Source organism: Bos indicus x Bos taurus, chromosome 19 (assembly GCF_003369695.1).
Source record: "Bos indicus x Bos taurus breed Angus x Brahman F1 hybrid chromosome 19, Bos_hybrid_MaternalHap_v2.0, whole genome shotgun sequence".
Taxonomy (NCBI): Eukaryota; Metazoa; Chordata; class Mammalia; order Artiodactyla; family Bovidae; genus Bos; species Bos indicus x Bos taurus.
In genome coordinates, this window is record NC_040094.1 from 9,783,320 (window position 1) to 9,806,678 (window position 23,359).

Genomic DNA, 23,359 nt, shown 5'->3' on the forward strand with positions numbered 1-23,359 from the left:
GGCTGCAAAGAATATAATCAATCTGATTTCGGTGTTGACCATCTGGTGATGTCCATGTAAAGAGTCTTCTCTTGTGTTGTTGGAAGAGGGTGTTTGTTATGACCAGTGCATTTTCTTGGCAAAACTCTTATCAGTCTTTGCCCTGCTTCATTCCGTATTCCAAAGCCAAATTTGCCTGTTACTCCAGGTGTTTCTTGACTTCCTACTTTTGCATTCCAGTCCCCTATAATGAAAAGGACATCTTTTTTGGGTGTTAGTTCTAAAAGGTCTTGTAGGTCTTCATAAAACTGTTCAACTTCAGCTTCTTCAGCGTTACTGGTTGGGGCATAGACTTGGATTACTGTGATATTGAATGGTTTGCCTTGGAAACGAACAGAGATCATTCTGTCGTTTTTGAGATTGCATCCAAGTACTGCATTTCGGACTCTTTTGTTGACCATGTTGGCCACTCCATTTCTTCTGAGGGATTCCTGCCTGCAGTAGTAGATATAATGGTCATCTGAGTTAAATTCACCCATTCCAGTCCATTTCAGTTTGCTGATTCCTAGAATGTCGACATTCACTCTTGCCATCTCCTGTTTGACCACTTCCAATTTGCCTTGATTCATGGACCTGACATTCCAGGTTCCTATGCAATATTGCTCTTTACAGCATCGGACCTTGCTTCTATCACCAGTCACATCCACAGCTGGGTATTGTTTTTACTTTGGCTCCATCCCTTCATTCTTTCTGGAGTTATTTCTCCACTGATCTCCAGTAGCATCTACTGGAGTGACTTGGAGAAGGCAATGGCACCCCACTCCAGTACTCTTGCCTGGAAAATCCCATGGACGGAGGACCGTGGTTGGCCGCAGCCCATGGGGTCGCTAGGAGTCGGACACGACTGAGCGACTTCACTTTCACTTTTCACTTTTATGCATTGGAGAAGGAAATGGCAACCCACTCCAGTGTTCTTGCCTGGAGAATCTCAGGGACAGAGGAGCCTGGTGGGCTGCCGTCTATGGGGTTGCACAGAGTCGGACACGACTGAAGCGACTTAGCAGCAGCAATGAGTGACTTAGTATTTTCTCTGATATTTTCTCCTTTGATATTCATTGCCAAAAGGATGAGTGAGTCTTAAAGAGCTGCTTCAGGTGGCACTGGCTAGCTTGCTAAAATCTGTCTATGGCACCAGACTCTTCATTCTAGGAGGCCAGCAAGATAGTGATCCCCCCCCCCCCCCCCCCCCCCCCCCCGCCAAGCTTTCTTACCTCCTCTCAGTTACACACAGAAACACACACACACTGTCGCCTGAACACATCCTCCTGCTGAGGTTTCTCTTCATTCTCCAGAAGGAGCTGTGGAAACCCGGGCCTCCAGGAAACGAGCCGGGGAGGGAGGGGGACGCGGGGCGGCACTTCCTCCGCCGCAGGCCACCCCTCCGCGCGGCCCCTCCCTGCCCGGGCCTGGAGGGCCCCCAGCCGGGAACAAGGCCGCCTTTGAAAGCCCGCGGCCGCAGCCGGCCGGGTTGCCATGGCCACGGCCCTCCGGCGGGGAGGCGGCGTGGCGCCCGGACACCCGGCCCGACCCTCCCCGCGGCCCCGCCCGTCCCCTGCGCCCCTTAGCCGCCGGGAGCGCGGCGCTCCTCCGGTCGGAAGACGCCGTTCTGAGGGGGCGAAAGTGGCGACGGCCCGCCCTGCCTCCCTCCGGCCCTGCCTCCTCGCCCTGGCTCGGGCCGCGGGCCGCGCTGCGTGGCCCTCACAGTCGCCGCGCCGGGACCCGCGGCCTGGGGCTGCCGGGCGGGCGGCGCAGGGACGCAGCCTGAGGGCGCGCGCCGGGCCCTCGTTCCCCCGGCCCCAGCGTCCCGAGGAGCCAGCCGGGCGTCTGAATAATTCAGCCCTCAAACTGTCCTGTGGTCTGGGGCGTTTCTTCATTTATTTTTTGAAGAGATCTTCAAATTTTTTTTGAAGAGGTCAAACTGCCGTTTCACCACGGGAAGCAATTTAATCTTAAACCTGGCTCTGGTTTGAGACCCAGGACCCCCCCAAGACTGCAGGGAAGGGGCCGCTGAACTTCCTGAACCCAGCCGACCGGCAGCCCAGAAGCGGCTCCGAGGGGCGGGGGGCGGGGGCGGCGCAGTCTCCAGGGAGGAACTGAATTGTTGGAGAGCCGCGAGCGTCAGCCCGTAGACTGCCTCTAGTGGTGGGTCCCCAGGCCCCTCCAGCGTCCCACCCGCCCCCGTGGGCCTCGTGTTCACTCTGACTCAAGAGTACCGAGCACACAGTTTTGCCACGGGTCCCTGGCATCCGGCAGCTTTGGCTTCCCTTAACCATACTAGCTGATATTTTACCGAGCTTTCATCTCATGTAACTGGCACAATAACCTCATGAGGTAGGTACTATGAATATCCGCCTGTTACAAGTGAGGACACAAACTGGAGGAGGTTAGGAAATGGCCCCAGGTCACACAGCTAGCAAGGGAATGGTGAGGATGCAGACCCAACCGTCTCATTCCAGACTTCGTGCCTTCATCCCCACCTTACATGGACATCTTCAAAGAGTGGAACTAACTCAGCCCAGGGAAAGTGACATGACTTGCTCATAGTCAGCCCACTGGGACCGTGTCAGGCAAGGACTGCTGCTGCTGCTGCTGCTGCTGCTAAGTCGCTTCAGTCGTATCTGACTCTGTGCGACCCCATGGACTGCAGCCTACCAGGCTTCTCCGTCCATGGGATTCTCCAGGCAAGAACACTGGAGTGGGAGAGCCATAATGGGGACTAACATCATTTCCACAATTGTAGTTTCAAGTACAGAGGTGAAAACACACGCAGAGTACTCCTTCTTTTACAATGTTATGGTCTAATGGCCTATAAATGCAGCTTGACCCAAGCAATGGACCATGCTAGTCCTGTCCACTTCCTTCAGTCTCTGCTCCATGACTTTCCAACAAACAGCTCCCCTGCCTCCAACAAAACTGAAATTCCCTCTCACAGCAATATAATCTCTCCCACCCCTCTTCAGGGCAGTGCACTCTCCAAGACTCCTAACACACCACCCTGCCAGCTCATATTTATGCAGCACTTTATAGTAATAGTTCTCAAAGCTCTCTTACAGACATCCAGTCAGCTCAACAACCCTTGAACCAGGTAAGCATCAGCACCTTTTTTGAGGACTGCCCCCACCCACATTCACAGGGGAAAGGACCCAAGCCAGGTGGTACTATGTGACAATGTGCTCCTGGCCATCACTGATTGGACCATCAGGAGACAACTGACAGTAAGCGATCGATCAGATTCTTTCTCAGGAATCTGAATCAAAGGTCTGAAATACAATCCAGTCTGATGTTTCTAGAAGGAAAATGGGTATATCTGGGGGCTGAGGACCCATGACATCTAGCATACACCCACAGAAGCAGTGGCATCCTGCAGTTCCAGGCTAGGGAGGCCAGCGGTATTTCCTGCCCTTGATTCTTACATTCTCCTTGGCTTCAAATAGCTCAAGTTGGTTTCTGTTACTTGCAATCAGTAGAGTCTGAACTAACAGATGGGTTGGATAATGATCCTCCTTTTGCAGATGAAGAAAGAGGCTCACAAAGGTGGAGTGACTAAATGATTATCACAAGATTAAATGTAATAAAGGAGAGGTTAAAATTCCTGCCATGTGACTCCCCTTCGGCCATCTGTTGCCTTCTTCCCTGGACTAAAGAAAGTGGCAGGTATTCCCTTCTTGTTAGTGTTTTTAAAAAAATATGACAACTGACGATAATTGATGAGGCTGTAGGCACTCTAATAGATTAAAACCAGAGATAAGAAATACAGGCAGCACGCAACCTCTGTGATGGCCCACACTCTGTGGAGTGTGCTTCTCTCTGAATCTGAATAAATTCCCTTCTTACCTATCGAAAAACAAAACAAAATCCTCTCCTTTGAAACCATGAAGACAACCCTTTGCCCTTCTACACTTCCCAGCCTCCTTTACAGTTAGGTTGGAGCCATGTGAGAAGTTCTGACCAATTAAATGTGCATAGAAGTAATAGGTGTCAGTTCCTTGGTAAGGCAGTTAAAAGCCAGGGGCTGGGGAACTGTGATGACCCCATATGTCCAGATGATGTGACTACAGATGGGAGGAGGACTGTCTGACCCACGTCAGACTTCCTATGAGCACAAATGAAATGTTGTGTCAAGCCGCCCCAATGTCAGAGTTTGATTATTACTGCAGCATAGTGCAGCTACTCTCCCAACTGAAACACATAAAACATTCAACCGGGGCTCTTCAGCACATTTCTCTGGTCTGCAGCACGCTTGAATTGTCTAACATTCATTTGTTTAACAAATATTCCTAGAGCCCCAAGACTAGATGCTGTAACGGGTACAGCCAAGAGCACAGTTCAGTTCAGTTCAGTCGCTCAGTCATGTCCGACTCTGCGACCCCATGAATCGCAGCATGCCAGGCCTCCCTGTCCATCACCAACTCCCAGAGTTCACCCAAACTCATGTCCATCGAGTCGGTGATGCCATCCAGCCATTTCATCCTCTGTCATCCCCTTCTCCTCCTGCCCCCAATCCCTCCCAGCATCAGTCTTTTCCAATGAGTCAAGTCTTCACAAGAGCACAGTAGTAAAAAAAAAAAAAAAAGACCCAATTTCTCTCTTCAAGATGGCCCCTATCTGGTGACCCATAGACCAGACTTTGGGACTAAAAGGAGCAGTTCTGCAGGCATGAAGGCGGGACCTCCCCCTGGGCCACTGACTAAACTGCGCCCCAAGAAAAGTTAAGCTGCCAGAAGGCAAAAACAGCTTGTCCCAGCGACTCCAGGAGGGTGGCAGCCAAGACTGAGTCCACACCAGGTTTTCACACCCTGGGCTCTACCAGCTGCCCCCCTGCCAGCCACGTGGACACATACAAGTGCCTCCCTTGCCCTGGGCACAGAACAGAAGGGAGAAGGCATCGGGGAGGAGCCATCAGCAGAGCAGGTGGCTGGTAGAAAAACAGGAGCAATAAAAGACAGAGCTCATTTGCCCTCACCCTCCTCTGCAGCCTGAGTATCTCCTCTGGAATTACCCCCCTGCTTAATTTATTCTAGCCCCAGAAGTCCCCAACACCTGAGCTTTCTTCCCCCCATCCCTTGTAATTGAGGGCCAACCAGAGAAATCACTCTGACTCTTTGTGTCAAAAGCTAGATGAGAAGAGAAGTGAGGCAGGCAGAGCCATCACATACAGTTATGTGGGCTGTTCACTACACAGAGGGTCCACCCGTAGAGGCAGATGGGGTGAATCCAGCCTATGCTCAGCTTACTAAGTTGTGAACCCTGGAGAAAGGGTCCTTTCTTCTCATTCACACAAAGGTATCTGCTGTACGCTGCAGCCCCAGAAGCACCAGAGTGGGGGCTTCTCCACAAGGAATGAACAAGTTTGGTAATGGGTCCATGGGAACGTATTGTACTAGCTTCTCTAAGTTTGAGTATATTTGAAACTTTTTATCATAAACTGTAAAACAAAGAAAAAAAACACATCCCATACAATAAGTGGCTATTACGTGGACAAGTTACTTAGCCCTCAGCCTCAGTTCCCCCATCTAAAAAGACAATAATCCCTGGCGTATAGGTTTGGTACAGGACTAAATTAAATAACTGAAGTGAAATGCTTGACACGAGTAAATCCTCTTACACATAGGAGCAGTGTTAGAACAGTAGGTACTGGGACTTCTGCCTTGCAATGCAGGGGTCGTGGGTTTGATCCCTGGTCCGGGAAGATTCCACATGTCTCGGAGGAACTGAGCCCATGCCCCATAACTAGAGAGTCAGTGCACTGCAAGGAAAGATCCCGCAGGCCACAACCAGGACCCAACACAGCCAAATACCTATTTTCTTTTTAAAAAAGTATCTGCTGCTGATGCCTGGGGAAGAAAGGAAAATGAGGCAAAATAGAGGCAGTGGGGCCTTGTGGAGAAACACAACCACTCTGGGTAAACTGTGCTATGAGGTCAAAGGAAGTCTGAAAACACAACCACCCTGTCACTATCCCTAAACTGGGTGGCTGGTCTGAGGGAGTCTTCCTGCAATCCCTCCTTCCCAAAGGGACCTCCCCTTCCTCTGGGAACCCCAGACCCAGCTCATGATTCAAAGGAGAGTCTGCAGAAAGGTCACAGAGAGTAAGTCAGAGAAGGATGTGCCCCCCAGCTTCCTCACAAACTCAGAGACAAAGAGGGTGACTCCAGGACCTGGAAGCTTCCCTTCCTAGTTCTAGAAGAAAACAAGAGTCCCCCAGAATGTACCAGGGGAACCAGGTACTAACTAACACAGGGAGGGCCTCGCCCCACCCCCTTCAAGGGGTGGAGTCGGAGTAGCCATTCACATCCCTAAAGATCAAATATTATGTTTTCGTTGTCCAGTTGTATGGGATGAATTTTTACATTAATATCCTCAAAATTATCACTGCTATGTATGAATTTCACCAGTGGTTTGCCATCTAAAAATGCGTGAGTGTACACTCAGTCACGTCTGACTCTTTGCGACCCCATGGACTGTAGGCCCCCAGGCTCCTCTGTCCATGGAATTCCCCAGGCAAGAATACTGGAGTAGGTAGCCATCTCCTCCTCCGGGGATCTTCCCGACTCAGGGATCGAACCCAGGTCTCCCACACTGGCAGGTGGTTTCTTTATTACTCAGCCACCTGGGAAACCCCATTGAAAACTGACCAACCCCCAATCCATTTCTCTCATAAGGTCTATTCCTTTCCCAGAGCCTTTCAGGGCTGGAGAGGGCTGGAAGTGGCAGTGCCACAAAGCCGGCAGCCCTTCCGAAAGCCCCCAGGGGCCCCCACCCTTGGCTCGAGTCACCAAGGCCCTTCTGTCGGCCCAGCTCTGCCCTGGGAGACCCAACAGAAGGCCTCTGGTTTCTGTCAAATACCATCGCACCCACTCTCTTTTCCAAGATGAAAGCTAACAGGATGATCCATCCTCTTATTAAGACAACTCATGAGAAGAAAGTCACCCAAGTTCTCAATTCTGTCTCCTTTGAGCACAAGCCACTCCATGGGTCACCCCCATAGAGGTTCACAGAAATACAAAAACAGACGAACTTCCACTAACAAGCCTCTCCTTCACCTTGCCTTTCACATCTCAAGAATTTGCTATCCGTATCTATGGCAGTTTTCTCAGTTTCTGAAGCTGTCACGGCTGAGGGCTGGAATGGAAAGACAGGCTTCCAAATAAAATGTGATAGGAGAGCAAAGAGACATGTGGCCCTTAAATCCACAGTGCAGCCCCTCACAGCAGAGAACAAAAAGCCACCGAGAAAATGTCCTTCTCTGTCTCTGCTGGTGCTCTTTGGCTCTGTCCCAAACTTAGAAACAGCTGTTTCCCTATAACTCCAAAAAAAGCTCTCATATGCTCCGTCTCCTCATTCTTTCCAACACTGTGATCTGTACACTTAATCTACCTCCAGGCTCAGCTTATCCCTCCTTCGGCTCATCAAACCACAAGAGGAACAGTGGAAGAGTAAGAAGTACTACACGACAACAAAGCCATCTTAGAAACACCGTCTACAGAGTCAGCAGCCTGGCTTTCAGGGTTTAGACCCCAGTTCCTCAGTTACCTGACTGTCTGCCCTTGGGCACATTGACTTAGCCCTCTGAGTCTCCATCCCCTCATCTGGAAAGTGGTCAATACTACTGTACACATAGTGGGCTGAGTAAATAAATGTATCCTCTTAAAATGCAGAGAGAGGTGACTGGCATGCGATAAGTAGGTAACCAAAATGTAATTATTGTTAGACCATTACAGCCAACTAGTCGGAGAAGGCAATGGCACCCCACTCCAGTACTCTTGCCTAGCAAATCCCATGGACCAAGGAGCCTGGTGGGCTGCAGTCCATTGGGTCGCTAAGAGTCGGACACGACTGAGCGACTTCACTTTCACTTTTCACTTTCATGCATTGGAGAAGGAAATGGCAACCCACTCCAGTGTTCTTGCCTGGAGAATCCCAGGGACAGGGGAGCCTGGTGGGCTGCCATCTATGGGGTTGCACAGAGTCGGACACGACTGAAGCGACTTAGCAGCAGCAGCCAACTAATGCAATGCATGCGTGCATGCTAATTTGCTTCAGTCGTTCCAACTCTATGCGACCCTATGGACTGTAGCCCACCAGGCTCCTCTGACCATGGGGATTCGCCAGGCAAGAATACTGGAGTGGGTTGCCATGCCCTTCTCCAGGGGATCTTCCCAACCCAGGGATTGAACCTGTGTCTCTTACGTCTCCTGTATTGGCAAGCAGGTTCTTTACCACTAGCGCCACCTGGGAAGCCCCATCTAGTGCAATAGGGACTATTATTACCAGCTCTGGTTAACAGATGTGTTCAAAACCATTTGTTGTTGTGGGTACAATAACAGATTAAACTCAAGAAAAGTACAAACTAAGAAATTAAGTGATCTGCTCAGAATGACAGTCCATACACAGCAGAGCTCAGACTGGATCTCTCATCTTGGACTCTGAATCACATACTCACAAATTTCACACTCTAACAAGCTCTCTCCCTCAGGCACGGAAATTTAAGAAGTCCCGTGGATCAGCATCAAAAACAGATTTCAATTCTGTAAGCCCCAGAGAGTGGCAATATCTCAAGGGAATGTTGCAGGATTTGCCAAACAAAATTAATTTCCATTTGTTCTCATATTCCAAGAAAATATACCAAAGCGGCCTTATGCCACCCCATCAAAAGTGTCAAAAGACCCCTCAAGGCCAAGGATGACACCCTCCTCAACAATATTTCAGCCTCCCTTGGGAGGCTCCCAGGCTGTCAGCAATTTGCAAAAAAGGTCAGTGCAAATCATTTGGGAAGGCATTTGTGCTAGCCTGGCCTAAGACATGTGGACTTCTGCCAAGCCCACAGTTTTTAAAAACATGCACTGTCTTCACCCTTGATAAACAGCAGCCAGGCTACAGAAATATTTCCATTACACCCAAAAGCCTGCTTGCCATCACAACTCATTGAAATGGATGTTTCCAATTTGAGGAGAGTTCAACAAAAACATCGAAGAACACCCCAACCTTCCAGCAGAGGTAACCATTCTGGGATTTAGGAAACCTCTAAACACTATAAAGGGTGTTTGTGGACACAGATTATTTGTTAAATACATGCCCTCATGCCCACAGTCTAACTATATCTAATACATGGATTGAGCCCATTTCTTCCAGCTCTTTTATGAATGTTTATGCATTAGATTACACAAGTACTTTCACCAATGCTCTCTGTGTTTCAAGACTGTGATGAAATCATTGCATGGCCATGCTGGAGAAAACTAGTATTATAAAGAGTTTAGCACTGTAGCTCTGGCTCTAACAGCAACTAGCCACTGATGATGATATGATTTCATGAAATGAGGATAATAACAAATGTTAGCAGTAGCTAACATTTATTGAGAACTTAATGATTTGCCAAGCACTGTGCTAAGGCTTGCCGTCTATGGGGTCGCACAGAATCAGTCACGACTGAAGCAACTTAGCAGCAGCAGCAGCAGCAACAATTAGCATGGCACCCCACTCCAGTACTCTTGCCTGGAAAATCCCATGGATGGAGGAGCCTGATTGGCTGTGTGCAGTCCATGGGGTTGCTAAGGGTCAGACATGACTGAGCGACTTCACTTTCACTTTTCATTTTCATGCATTGGAGAAGGAAATGGCAACACTCCAGTGTTCTTGCCTGGAGAATCCCAGGGACGGGGGAGCCTGGTGGGCTGCTGTCTATGGGGTCGCAGAGAGTCAGATACGACTGAAGTGACTTAGCAGCAGCAACAATTAGCAGAGAAGGCAATGGCACCTCACTCCAGTACTCTTGCCTGGAAAATCCCAGGGATGGAGGAGCCTGGTAGGCTGCAGTCCATAGGGTCACTAAGAGTCGGACAGGACTGATCGACTTCACTTTCACTTTCATGCATTGGAGAAGGAAATGGCAACCCACTCCAGTGTTCTTGCCTGGAGAATCCCAGGGACGGGGGAGCCTGGTGGGCTGTCGTCTATGGGGCTGCACAGAGTCGGACATGACTGAAGTGACTTAGCAGCAGCAGCAACTATTAGGGGATATTATTACTCCCATCATATGGTTCAGGCAACTAAGACTCAGAAATTGAGTTAACTTGCCCCAAGAACACAGTAGCAACTAGCAACGGTGGATTCAAACACAGGCAGTCTGACTCAGAGTTTTTAACTACATACTATAGTTCTTTTTCAAGGTGCTTAATGACCCAGGACCACAAATTCCTCTAGGAGCAGTCTGGATGATCTTCAAAATCCTTCCTGGCTTTAAAATTCAATGCTTCTCTCTTTTAGCAATAAAATGAATTTATGACTTGGAGGAATAAAATGCAATGGTGCTGTAACACTGCTCGGGTGGGATGAAACATCTGTGTCTGCCGCACCCAGAGCCAGTCAGGGGAGGGAAGGCACTGATTTTCTGAGATAATGATGCCCTGTGAAACCGCCAGACTGGCCGCAGTCTCAACGAGAAACGACAGCTTAAAGGCAGCATCTTAAAGGATGCACCAACTCGCAAAAGTCTGCAGGTTCTCAACTATCAGCTCTCAAACCTTCATTTGTCTTTTTTTTTTTTAAAAAAGGGAAACTCAAATGCAAGTTGTAAGGATACGGGTATAAGATGTTGGGGGAGGGGGTGGGTTATGGCACACTGATGCCTGGCTTTCCTCCGAGCTTGGCACCTGCTCATGCAAAACCCACTCCATCCAGGTAGTCTGTGTTTTACAGCTTCCCTACGACCTCGCAGCCCTGGCTCAGAAGTTCTGTAACTGTGCAGGCTTTTGCCCTACACACACCTGCTGATACCGTCATAGGCTGCTGCCCGGTCCATAGACACAGAGATGCTCAATGGCTGCCTCCCCTGACTGTATCTCTGATTCATCTTCCTCCTCTCCCTGCTCAGCGCAGGAGTTCCCTGCCCGCCCACCTTGCCACTCGTGGCAGCCAATGGTGAGGCTCTCCCAGCAGCCTCCTCCTCCTCTCGCTCGCTCTAGCTCAGGCTCTCTCTCTCAGCTCCTGGTACAGCCTGAAACCGAAACTAATCTCAGACCTGAACAAAGTGAAATCATTTCCTAAGCCTGATCACCCTACATGACCGCAGAGGATCTTCTCATCAGAGCTCCAGATTTAGAGCGCTGGTTGCGGGGGTGGGGGGGGGGTGGGGGGTGGGGGGGTGAGGGGGTGGGGGGTGGGGAGGGATAAAGAGTTGTGCAGGTGCTTCCTAGAACTCAATGCTTCCTTAATGAATAGGTAAGAAGAAGCAAGAGACCCGCCATAGGGTTTTCTGCTGCTGCTTTTCTTTAATTTGCACAAGTCCATTGAAATTCACCCCAGGAAGTAAACTTCACCACTCAGTATTCTAAATTCATTGTCCAGCACTGGCTCCTGTTTGGCTCCTCCTTAATCAGATTCTCTTCTGAGAGCAAGGCTTGTTCCTTTGGTGATCTCTGTAGCCATCTTGCTGAATGCAGCCTAGATAACTAGACCACATGCTTTTCCTAAATTTGAAAAATGCAGCCTTTTTACTTTCAGGCTGGGAACAACAAACTACAACAAACAAAAAAAGGCAAGTCATCATCAATGAACATAATGTCCGCCCTTGATAGGGTTTCAAAAGAATTATGCACCCTGGGAAAAATCCCAAACTGTTTTGTTCGTCATGCTTGCCCCCAGCACACCTTCGGGTGCCTCTCTCTGTCGCTAGGGGAACGGTGTAATGATTCAGTTGCTGGCTTAAGCAACACAGAATTGAAAAGGTAAACGCACTGGCCAACAAGTGTTTAGTAAAAGAGGAATAACTTTTGGATTGTGTGCTATTTACTCTTCATTCAACCAAGTTTACTGAAGGCCCTAGAGGTATGCCCAAGCCTCTTCTAGGTGCTGGGCCAGGAGGGTGAACAGTCACTTAGTCATGTCCAACTCTGCAAGTCCACAATCTGTAGCCCACCAGGCTCCTCTGTCCATGGAATTCTCCAGGCAGGAATGCTGGAGTGAATAAGATGACTACCAGCTCCCACTGGGCCATTTTCAGAACATTTTTTGAGTAGGAGCTGAAGCTTTTCTCTAGCGCCAACAGCCAGACAGTCAACTGCTTGCGGGTTCCTGCAGCCCTCTTCACAAGGCATGGACTCCATCCGGTAGGGCTGTGGGGTGTCCCCAGAGTGCACCCCCCTTCTGACAGGGATCAACGCAGGGCAGCACCCAGCTGTGGGCAGATGTGGTTTGTGTCTTGGCTTATTAATGAATGACCCACTTAAGGAGACAGACATTCTTCAGTCACTTTAACAGGAAAATGAGGGGTTAGGCCAGATCTGAGCGACATTCTAGCTCAAAAATTCCAGCTCGTTTTCCCCTCCCTGTGCTGAGCTGACACAGATCTCGAGGGGCCTCTACTTCATCTTCCTGTCTCCAGATGAAACCTCTTAAACCACAAAGACAAATGGAACTTGCTCCCATTTCTAAAGACCTTCGGGGATGGCCATTCCCCTCTGCTCCTGTGAGTCACTTGTCCTCACATCCTATCTGGAATGTTGTCCTCAGATCTTACTTAAGTCCTTCCTCTGCAGTTTACATTCATTCGCCGCTGGTCCTGCTTCTAAGTATGGAGAGACAAGAGTGAATCACTGTGTTCTGAGCGATAACGCTGACAAGATTTTTATTTTTTCTTCGGCATGTTCACTCAGGCAATAGTGGAGGTGACTATTAAAAACCACAAAGGTCCCAAGGGAGCCAACTAATGCAAGGGTGCTGCAGGATCCATCCAGAAAATTCGAATCTACTGAGGAGTTCACAGAGTGGGAGAGCGATATATACTCTGACCAGACCAAAAGGCTGGGGGCAACAGCCCCTTTAACCTTCACTCAGCTCAAGCGCCCCCTCCCGCAGGAAGCCCTCCCTGCCCAGCTCCTCCTCTGGCTGCCAAAGCATCTGCCTCTTCAGCACTCATTTCAGTGCAGTGTTCGCCATGGCAACTGAAGTTCTAGGCTGACATATTTGTTCCCCCCACCTAGACTGTAGGCATCTCTAAGTCAGGGTCATGTCTTAGTAACCTTTGTACTCAGGCTCAGGCTCCAGGAGGGTGTCTGGCACTCAGCCAGTGGTTCTCAGTAAACAGTGCTAGGCTGAATGCTCAGCACATCCCAACGATGCTTGAATGTTGCACTGTCAGCCCTTCACTCGGAGCACGTCACCCCTCCAATCCCACCACCCCCCCATCCCCACCTCTCAGCCCTCAGCTCAGTAGGGGTCTCTCTCAGACTTTCTCTAAAGATGTAAGCTCTGTAACCAAGCCTCTTGGGTTCAAATCCTGGCTCTGCCACTCTCCAACCATGCAATCTTGGACATGGTATTTAAACTCCTTATGTCTCCGTTTCTTCACTGAAATATAGATTTAACCTTTCACAGGATCTTGTGAGGATTAAATGAACTGATTCATGAGAAGCACTTGGAAAAGGGTCTGACCCATAGTGAGTGTTCAGTGAGGCTGGAATTATGTCCCAAACCTATGGCTTCATAGAAACCCCAACCTGCTTCTACTCTGGAGTGTCATTGACCCTACCCACCCCCAAACTAGACCCCATTCCTCCAGAATCAATGTTAACAGTAATCTAAAAAGCCAGTCAACCCTCTTTACTGATTATGATCCTCCCCCTGCACCACCCCACCTTCACCAGTTTAGAAGGGAAATTTTCCAAAGAAAAGGGAGGAGAGTTAGTTCCACAGCAGGGTTACAAATGTTGAGTCATTCTACCCCCAGTGATACTTCTCTGTCATCACCCTTGACACTTCAGGCTCATCTCCCCATTGTGTGTTTCCCTCTGCTCAAAATTTAGGCCTCACCCCACTCCATCCCACATCTCCAAAAGCCAGCCTCAGCCTCTACAGTTTTTACCAAAGATCTCCCTTAATGATAAGATGCCTCGGAACGTTAGCACCCAAGTGCAAAAATAAGAAAAAGAATGATAATAATAGTTTCCACTCTAAAAGAAGACTTGCTCTTTGTCTGGCATATTATCTCCTTTCATTTTTTTCTAAAGCTGAGAAACTGAAGCACCTACAGTCATAGAGTAAGATGGAGAGCTGGGAGTGCAACGGGGAAAATGTATGTAACTTTAGATCCTACACGGTAAACCACAAAGCCATTCTAGAAATGGACACGGAGTGGCCAGATTGTCTCCTGGGGGTGGAAGTTAGAGAGATTTGGAGCCTTTTTATCCCACCAGTCATTCCCCAGTGCATTTCACAATTTATGAAAAGGGAGTTTTTGTGGACAGGCATTGTTACTGTATCTGTCACTTATGACCTGTTTTAAAGATAAGAGCAATAGCTGGATTATTCAGAATCTATTACACTGTTCAGACACATCAGAGAGGCCTACTGGGAGGCTGAAAGCAGAGGCCATCAGAGAACTGAGTGAGCCAGCACAACCAGCATCCTCGCCAACCTATGGCGGCCGCGATGGCGGCAGGCAGACAAGTCCTGGAACCTCTCGTCACCGCCATAGGACCCTTACAGCCCACCTACAAAATAACTGTCAAGCCCCAAGTTAGGGACCGCCCGCTGGACCAGAGCACCCCCAGGTCCTTTACAGTTCTCACTTCCTGAAAGCGTAAAAGCCAAAAAAACCAGAGGCTTCACCTCCTTCCAGGGCACCTTGCAGAGTCAAAGCAGATTCTTGCTCCCAAGGCTCGAGAACACTCCGGCCTATCCTGCTCATTGCCAGGATCAGGGGAAATCTATCAAGGCAAAGTACAGATAGGAAACCCTGAAGGAAGAAACAAGTCTAAGTGCTACTATCTGCTCAACACTGTGTCTGTTAGTCAAAGAAAAATCTCCATGAACTACCATTGTCTGGGTCCACTGGGACCTAAGAAGGGCTTCTCAATACCAAGCAGAGAAGCCACAGATGGCAGACCCTGCTAAAGGCTCTTCCAGATCCCCAACAAGGGTGATGCCACCAAGCCTTGGGCAGCAGCCCAGGGCCCAGTGAGCTTTGGTTAAGAAAGAAAAGGCAGGCCTGGTCTCCTTGAGGACACACTGGGGATGGTGACAGCCATTCCTTTTGGCTTGCCCCCTCTTCCCTCGTCCATAAGGATCTAAGGAACCCGACATGAGTTTGAGCAAACTCTGGGAGATAGCGAAGGACAGGGAAGCCTGGCGTGCTGCAGTCCATGGGGTCTCAGAGTTGGACCTGACTTAGCCACTGAACAACAAGGAACCTACAATACCTCGATCCTGGCCTTGAACAACTCTGCACAAAGGCCTCCTCAAAAGGAGGAGTGTCCTGGGACTTCCCTGGCTGTCCAGTGGTTAAGACACCATGGAGCATGGGGTGGATCCCTAGGGATCTAGGATCCCACATGCTGAGCGGCTCAACCAAAAAGTGGAAAAAAAAAAAAAAAAAAAGGAGAAGCATCTTTCACACTTACACTCTCCACTGAAGCATGTTCCACCACCTCAACCCCGCTGCCCCAAGAATGAGCTGGGACTCTTATTTTGACTCCTATTTTGTTGTGACAGCATCCCTCACCCTAACCCCTTTGTGCCGTGCTTAGTCGCTCAGTCATGTCTGACTCTTTGTGATCCCATGGACTGTAGACTACCAGGCTTCTCCATCCAAGGGATTCTCCAGGCAAGTGGGTTGCCATTTCCTGGAGTGGGTTGCCATTTCCTCCTCCAGGGGATCTTCCCGACCCAGGGATCAAACCCAGATCTCCTGCATTGCAGGCAGACTCTTTACCATCTGAGCCACTAGGGAAGTCAAAGTGAAAATCGCTCAGTTGTGTCCGACTCTTTGCAACCCCATGGACTGTATAGTCCATGGAATTCTCCAGGCCAGAATCCTGGAGGGGGGTACTGATCCCTTCTCGAGGGGATCTTCCCAACCCAGGGATTGAACACAGGTTTCCCATATTGCAGGCAGATTCTTTACCAGTTGAGCCACCAGGGAAGCCCCTAATCCCTATATTTACCTCTAATTCAACAGCTCTGTGGCATTGGCCTAGTTAGTGCCCAGAGCCTTCTCACCACAAAGGCAACAAAATCAGCCCCTGGAGAACGGCCACCCCATTGGCCCCCATTCTCTGGCTCACTGTCAGGAGCTGGGATCCGGTTCAGAGTTTCCAGGTCTCCATGGCCACAAGCCCAAAGTTGCATCGGAAGGTCATGAGAAAAGCCCTCTTGAGAGATCTGCTCTTCACACCCTGGAACTATTCACTGACTCAACACAAAAGAGGAAACTGTTCCAAACCACCTAGGCTGAACCACAGATTCGAGATCTTAACATGGGTCCCAATTCCAAGGGGCACAGCGACCCTCTGATACTGCATACAAAATGTGTCCCTGCCCACCTGCCTGTGCCAGAGGGAGGGAGAGGGGAGTTAGAGCTTTCACCAGATCCTCAAAGGGGCCCATGACCCCTACCTCTGGCCCCAATCTGCGCCCCCCCCCCCCCTTATTATCATCCCTGGGTCATGCTAGTTGCTCAAGGTCTTTCTCCTATCTAAGGATGTGTCCAGGCCTGAGGCCCCAATCCTGGTCCCTTGCCTCCTGCTCCTTCTAGCTGCAGTAGGTGGACTGGGGCAGGAGTAGGGGTGAATTCAAAGTCAACCCTCCACACACACCCTCCAGCTTCCTGGTGACCTGAGCCAGGTTTCTCTCTCCATCCCAGAGATGCCATCCTCCATGCAAACAGAGGTCCCAAAGACCTCATCGGCCAACAGCAGAGAGGGCCCCATTTCACACTTGATTCCTTGCCGCCAAATCTCATGGTGAGACGACTTCCTCTCTGAGAACTCCTGGAGTCCCTCACCTCCTTCAGGCACACCTGGCCAGCTCCACCCAGGCTGGCAAGATGAGCATGCGTGGCAAGGAAAAGGAACGAGAAGCTCAGGCACCTCCCTAAGTCCTTTCTCCTGGACCGGCTGGCTCAGGGTTCTCAGGACGCCCAGCCAACAGGAGGGCTTACTCCCGGTGCTCAGCAAGCTCCTGCCTGAGCGGTAGGAGGGGAGGGAGGTGGTCCTGTCTCCTAGGTCACCCCTAGGACAACTGAAAAATTCCCAGTCGTTCCCCCTCACCCTCCACTCTCACCGAAAGGAAGAAAATCTAAAAGCTTCCTCCGCTGACATCAGATTCCTCTCCAGGAATTTCCTTTCAGTGTAAATTTCTTGGAACGAAAACTTCTTTCAAAGGGAAAAGAAACGGACAAGCCCGTGCTAGGTGTAAAACGAACAATGCAAGCCTCAAACAGAGAGGAAAGGATGAATTAGCGCCAACACCACCCCCCTGGAGCTTAGAGCCCGGGGCACCGGGAGCCCGAGGGGCGGGGGCCGAGGGGCGGGGACGGCGCCCGGTGAACTTTCCCTGGCCGAACCGCGGGAGATGCAGCTCCCGGGGGACCGGGTGGGACCAGAGAAAGCGAAGCCGACCCCGGCGGGGGCAGGAAGCGCACCTCCCCTTTTCCTAAAAGGAGCTCAGGCCCCGGCAGGCGCCCCCCGCCACCACCCCGCCGCCCCCTGCCAGCCGTCGCCAAGCAGCCGGCTCCCCCCGGCCCGGGCCGAGCGGGGAGGGGCGCCCACACAAAAGGGGCAGCGACTGGGGAAGGGGCTCCGGGAGGCGCCGGCTAGCCGAGGCCTGGCCCGCCTTGCCCGCGCCGCCCGCCCGCCCGCCGGCGACCACCCGCTTCCCCGCGCGCTCCCCTCCCGGGCCCCCGGGCCCCCGCGCGCCCCGCGCGCCCGAGGCCCGGGAGACGGCGGCGGCGGCCCGGGAAGGACACGGAGCCGGACCCGCCGCGCGAGGCTGGGGCGGCGCGGGCTCCCGGCGGCCGCCCCGGGAATCAAACTCGCGCCCGCCCGACCCTCGCGGCGGCGCCTCGGCGAGCGGGCCTGGAAGGTGGGGCCGAGGCGCGCGCGGGCCGGGCGGCGCCGGCGGGGGTGAAGGGGGTCTTACCGAGCAGCCACGCGCGTCCGCTCCCCGCGGGCCGGAGGGGCCGGGGGCTGGGGGCGGGGCGCGGCCCCGCGGCGGCGGCGGCGGGCCCGGCGCGGCGGCGCGGCCGGGGCGCGGGAGGCGGGGAAAGCGAGGCGCGGCCGGCTTCCTAGCGGCGGGCGGCGCGAAATGCAGCTGTCCCTGCGCGGCCGCCGCGAGGCCACAAGTGGGGCCGCGCGGGGAGGAGCGGGCCTGCGGGCGGGGCGCGGGCCGGGCCGCGGTCCCCAGACCCTCTCCGCAGCCGGCCCCTCGGAGAGGGGAGGGAAGCGGGGTCGGGGGCCGCCAGCGACGCCAATCGCAGGGGCTGGGGGTGGGGGGTTGGAGGGTGGGGGCCGGGCAAAGACGAGGCGGATCCCCGGGGGACCGACCCCCGCGGCAGCCACGGGGACTCCCGGCTGGAGGGCCGGAGGACGCGATCGGGGACCGTCGGTACCCCGGGCCGCGCGGGGCGTCTTGCGCCTCCCTGCTCCAGGAGCGGCACCAGGAGGGCGCACCCAGGAGAAGGTGGGGCGGGAGACCCGAGACCTCAGCTGGGGGTGGGGGGACCTAAAAGCAGGGCTGCCCAGAGGGTGTGGCCGCGCCTCTGGGGCCTGGGACAGCTGAAGTGGAGAGGAGGGGGCCCCCGGGGTATTAGGGTTCAGGAGAGGAAACAAAAGGTTGAGATCAGAGGAGATCAAGAAATCAAAGTTATTACCCATTCACATCATTGGATACCACTTGCCATCTTCCCACCTCCTCCCCAGCATACCAGGTCACCTCAGGGGTGTCTGAACTTTGCAAAGATCTCCCAGGGAAGAACGGGAAATCAGCTTTGGCTCTTATTTTTCCGCGTGTTTTAGTTTCACATCCTAATTAGGGGATGGGGGTAGGGCCCATCAGGTGCCAAGCATCCTGCTGCAAAGAGGCGCTACCTAAGGAAGGGACCTGAAACCCATGAAGGGCAGTTCTAGTTCTGCCCCCGGGGCAGCTTGCCAAGGACCCACAACCTCCTCCTGGACAACCTGCCTTAGAGACCCACTTGCCCGTCTGGGTACAGATCTTAGAGAACAGCACCCCCACACCCACCAACCAGGGCTTGCACTCCCCCAGCCTGCTGAGACAGGGCTAGAAGACTGTGCTAGCCACAGAGACATCCGAAGGTAAAAACCACAAACCAGAGTGCACCAGACACCCATGTGTCTCCATCATTTGCTTGTCGAGGGTGTTTCTTCAGCAGGTTGGGAACCTAGAAGGGGGAGGAACCTTAGAACCGCACCTTCTGGGGAGGCCTGGGATTGACTAGCCTGTCTAGTTGAGCTCCAGGGCCAGGTTCCCAGACTCCTCCGAGGACCTCCTCTCTCCCACCCACCTCTCCCCAGGCCCCTTCACGCCATGGTATATTCAGTTTTGAGGGCCCTTCAAACTCCTAGAGGTGGCCCCTAGACCCCAGGTTAAAGATCCTTAATCTAGATGGACTGACCCATGCCTCCGTGATGACTCCTGTCTCCTTTCCCAAATGCTCTCCACTAGATTATGTTACACTTGCCCAGAGTGCAGTTCATCTGCCACTTTTCTGCTTACTTGTGAGATCCTGCTGCAGTTCCTCTCCCTGTCGCCTTGGCATTTTGGAGCTGAGAAAATGCATCTGCAAATTTGAAGTTTTGGCTGTTAGGCAAGTGCTGACGGAATCTTTTCATATATTATTCATATAGTCATCAGATGAAACTGATCCCTGTGATGGTCGCTCCTCCTTGAAGAATGCTTCTTAGGCATTGGTAACATATGCTTCCTTTCGGGGCTCTCTTCCAGGAGGCTTTTTCTCAGACTGCTTCCCTGCCTCTCACCCGCACTGGGTAACCTCCCTTGCTCCCACCACTGCCTGTGAGCTGAATGTTTCCCAGGATCCCAGGCCAAACCACCCTCCTGGGCTCTAGCCCCACACACCCAGCTGCCTATGGAGGCTCCTCACCTGTGGGACCCTCGGACACCCCAAATGCAAGGAGGCAAGAGGCCCAGAGCATTTCCTTCCCATCCCCATTCCATCTGGCTTCACAGCGGGAAACCTCAGTGTCCGGTGTCCCTTGCCCTGTAATCTACTGGTTATCAAGTCCTGTTCCTTCCTCCTCACTCTCCTGTTGCTGTACTGTGTGCTCAGTCGCTTCAGTCGTGTCCGACTCTTTGCGATGCTATGGACTGTAGTCCACCAGACTCTGTCCATGGGATTCTCCAGGCAAGAATACCGGGGAGGGTTGCCATGCCCTCCTCCAGGGCATCTTCCCGACCCAGGGATTGAACCTGGGTCTCCTGCGTTGCAGGCGGAGTCTTTAACTCTGAGCCCCCAGGGAAGCTGCCTCCCTCTCCTACTCCCTTAGTTTCCCTGCTTGGCCCTGGTTCAGGCCCCTGCATCTCTGCGCATCACAGCACAGGAGAGATCCCTTGGCTTTCAAGCCCTTGCCCTGCTGCCTGCCTCAGGAAACCTACTGGTCCTTTCTCTCTCTCTCTCTATTTGCTTCATACCTACAAATGCTGCAGAATGTGCCCTGATAAGAAACCCTCACCCCAACCTGCCCTCAGGCCATTGCCCAATCCATTTCTCTCTTGCCCGTTTATCAGTAAACTTCCTCTGAGAGAAACCAACCTTGCATCCCCTCTCTGCTTCCTCAGTCCCTTTACAACCCTCAGAATCCAGCTTCATTCCCCATCATTCCAGAGTCACCTTTTTCCAGGAGGCACCAGCCAGCTTACAGTAATTTCAACCCATGGGCCTCCTCCCCACCCGTCTCTTGCTACTGAGGTGCTCTGACCACCTTCTTGAGGTGATTCTTACCCCAAGGCCTCCTTGGTTTTTCTACCAATTCATTCCATCATTTCTTCAGCTCTGCCTGCCCCAGGGACATTTCTAGGGCACAGTCCTCTCCACTTTTCCATAAATCCCGCCATGTCCAGGGTGCTCTCACAGACACCAAGCCCTGATCACCCCACCTGTTGCTGTGTGACTCTGGGTTGCTTATCTCCCTCTGTGCCTCAGTCTCCTGATGGGTATTTGGAGCTTACAACAGTGCCTACCTCAAAAGACTGTGGGGAGGATCATACAAATTCACACATGTGACGTGCCCAGAACAGTGCCTGGCACCTTAAATGTTCAGCGAGTGCTGGTGACGTCCATAAGGAGTGTGTTGGACTTCACGGGCAGTCCAGTGGTTAAGACTCTGAGCTTCCACTGCAAGGGGGGCAGATTCCATCCCTGGTCAGGGAACTAAGATCCCACCTGCCCTGTGGCACGGCCCAAAAAATAAATCTAAAATTTTTTTAATTAAAATATAATGTTAGGAAAAAAAGAGTGTGTTGAATGTCCGTTCCTGGGTCTGCCACCTCTCATGAATTCCTGGTTGGACAGGCTGCCCCACGGCCACCTCCCCTTCAGCATGGCGGCTCTGGGATCCTTCATCTCTGCCTCTCCTGTGGCAGAGTCTCTACCCAGAAGAGCGCACCTCCCATTCATCCCAGTTACCACTTCACCCACCGCCTTCCTGCTCCCCCACCTTCACACCCCCAGGCGCCTCTGGCACTCCCCTTGAACCCTCTTGCCTTGCATAACAGGTTGCCCCCATGGACTCCTTCTGTCCAGCCTGCTGGCCTCTATAGAGCGCACAGTATTGTGGCTGAGCTCAATGAATGAGCTCCTGGGAGGTCAGTCGTGTCTTCTGTCTCAGTGCCCACACCTTCCAGCCCAAGGCCTCGCTGGTCCCATGAGTGTGTAAATATTTGCCAAAGGACTGACTTGGGTCAGGTCGTGAGACCTGCCTGGTGTGCCCTTAATAAAACCAGGTTTTCCCTTCGCTGGTAACTGTTTGTAAGGTCCCGGGCCCTACCTTCCTGTACGGAGACTGTCAGCTTCTCCTCTACAAGGTGATGGGGTGGAGATTGTTCTTGTTTAGTCCCTCAGTGATGTCCAACTCTTTTGTGACCCCATAGACTTCAGCCCGCCAGGCTCCTCTGTCCATGGGATTCTCCAGGCAAGGATACTGGAGTGGGTTGCCATGTCCTTCTCCAGGGGATCTTCCTGACCCAGGGATCAAACCCCCATGTCCTGCATTGGCGGGCAGGTTGTTTACTCAGCCACCAGGGAAGCCCCAGGGGTGGAGATTAGGTGTAGATAAATGGAATTCTGTGCAACCATTAAAATGATTTTTAGTCATTACACTATTAGATGTGGGGTTGGGAGGTGGAAGGGAGGTTCAAGAGGGAGGGGACATATGCACACCTAGGCTGCTTCATGTTGATGTACGACAGAAACCAACACAATATTGTAAAGCGATTATCCTCTGATTAAAAATTTTTTTAAAGGAGAAAAAAGATTATTACATGTCTACGAAACTATTCAAAATATTATATGGGAAAGGTAGGCTACAAAACAGTATATTCGGAATCTGCGGTGGTTCAGTGGTTAAGACACCATGCTTCCACTGCAGGGGGTGCGGGTTCAATCCCTGGTCGGGGAAGTTCCACATGCCTTGTGGTGCAGCCAAAAAAGAAAAGAAAAGAAAAAAACAGTATATGCAACATGAGGCTATTTTTTGTTTGTTTGTTTTTTTCTTTTAGTTAGTTATAGGTCTAACTATATGACAACATGTTAACAATTATTGGATGAGGGTTTATAGATAACTTTTACTGCATTATGAATATTTCCCCAGATTTTCCAAACTTCCTACATTGAACATACATTCCTTTATTCATATATATATGTAGACTTCCAGATCATTATGTGTGGGGATTTCTCTGGTGATCCAGTGGTTAGGACTCTGTGCTTCCATTCCTGGGGGCATGGGTTTGATCCCTGGTGGACTCTAGCCAAGGAACTTAAATCCTACATGCCAAGAGGTGCAGACCCTCCCCTGCAAATCATTACGTATGACTGGAAAGAGGAAAGTGAATATAAGTATCTTTCCTTCATAATTTTGTCTAACTTAGGCTATTTCAATCCAGTTCCATGAGCATTTTTGTTGACTTCCCATATGCCCATACTGAGATCCCAAAGATGAACAATATGTAGCCCCTTTTCACTCCCTCAAATCAAAGGGCAAGGTGGATTTGAAGCAGCTAGCAAAATAATACAAGGCAGAGTGTGACACTAAAATTAAGGTGTAAGTAGAGGACTCTGAGGCTACCCTGGAAGCAAATGGTTAATTCTCATGGAGGACCCATCAGAAGGCCGCTTTGAAGAGCTGGCTTTCGTGCTGTGCCTTGGAGATGAAAAAGGTTTTAACTGAGGATAAGGGTGTTCCCCATCCGAGTGGCAGAGCATAAGAAGAGGCACAGAGGTGAGGACATTGAAGCATATTTGAATGTGGGTGAATGTCCACGATGGCCAGAGTGTGGGGTAGGTGATGGA

General features: G+C 51.7%; 1 protein-coding gene across 3 annotated transcripts in view; it reads right to left on the reverse strand.

Moving 5' to 3' along the window:
* CUEDC1 (CUE domain containing 1) overlaps positions 1-18,026 on the reverse strand; it is an 88,679-nt gene extending 70,653 nt beyond the window's left edge. For 2 of the 3 annotated variants that reach the window (XM_027519625.1, XM_027519621.1), the window contains exon 1: positions 17,953-18,026. The gene's annotated coding sequence lies outside the window, so the exon portion shown is untranslated. Of the gene's footprint in view, positions 1-1,250; positions 1,369-17,952 lie in introns of those variants that run through there. The other variant, XM_027519623.1, reaches the window with a different exon arrangement.
* Between the last annotated feature and the right edge of the window lie 5,333 nt (positions 18,027-23,359).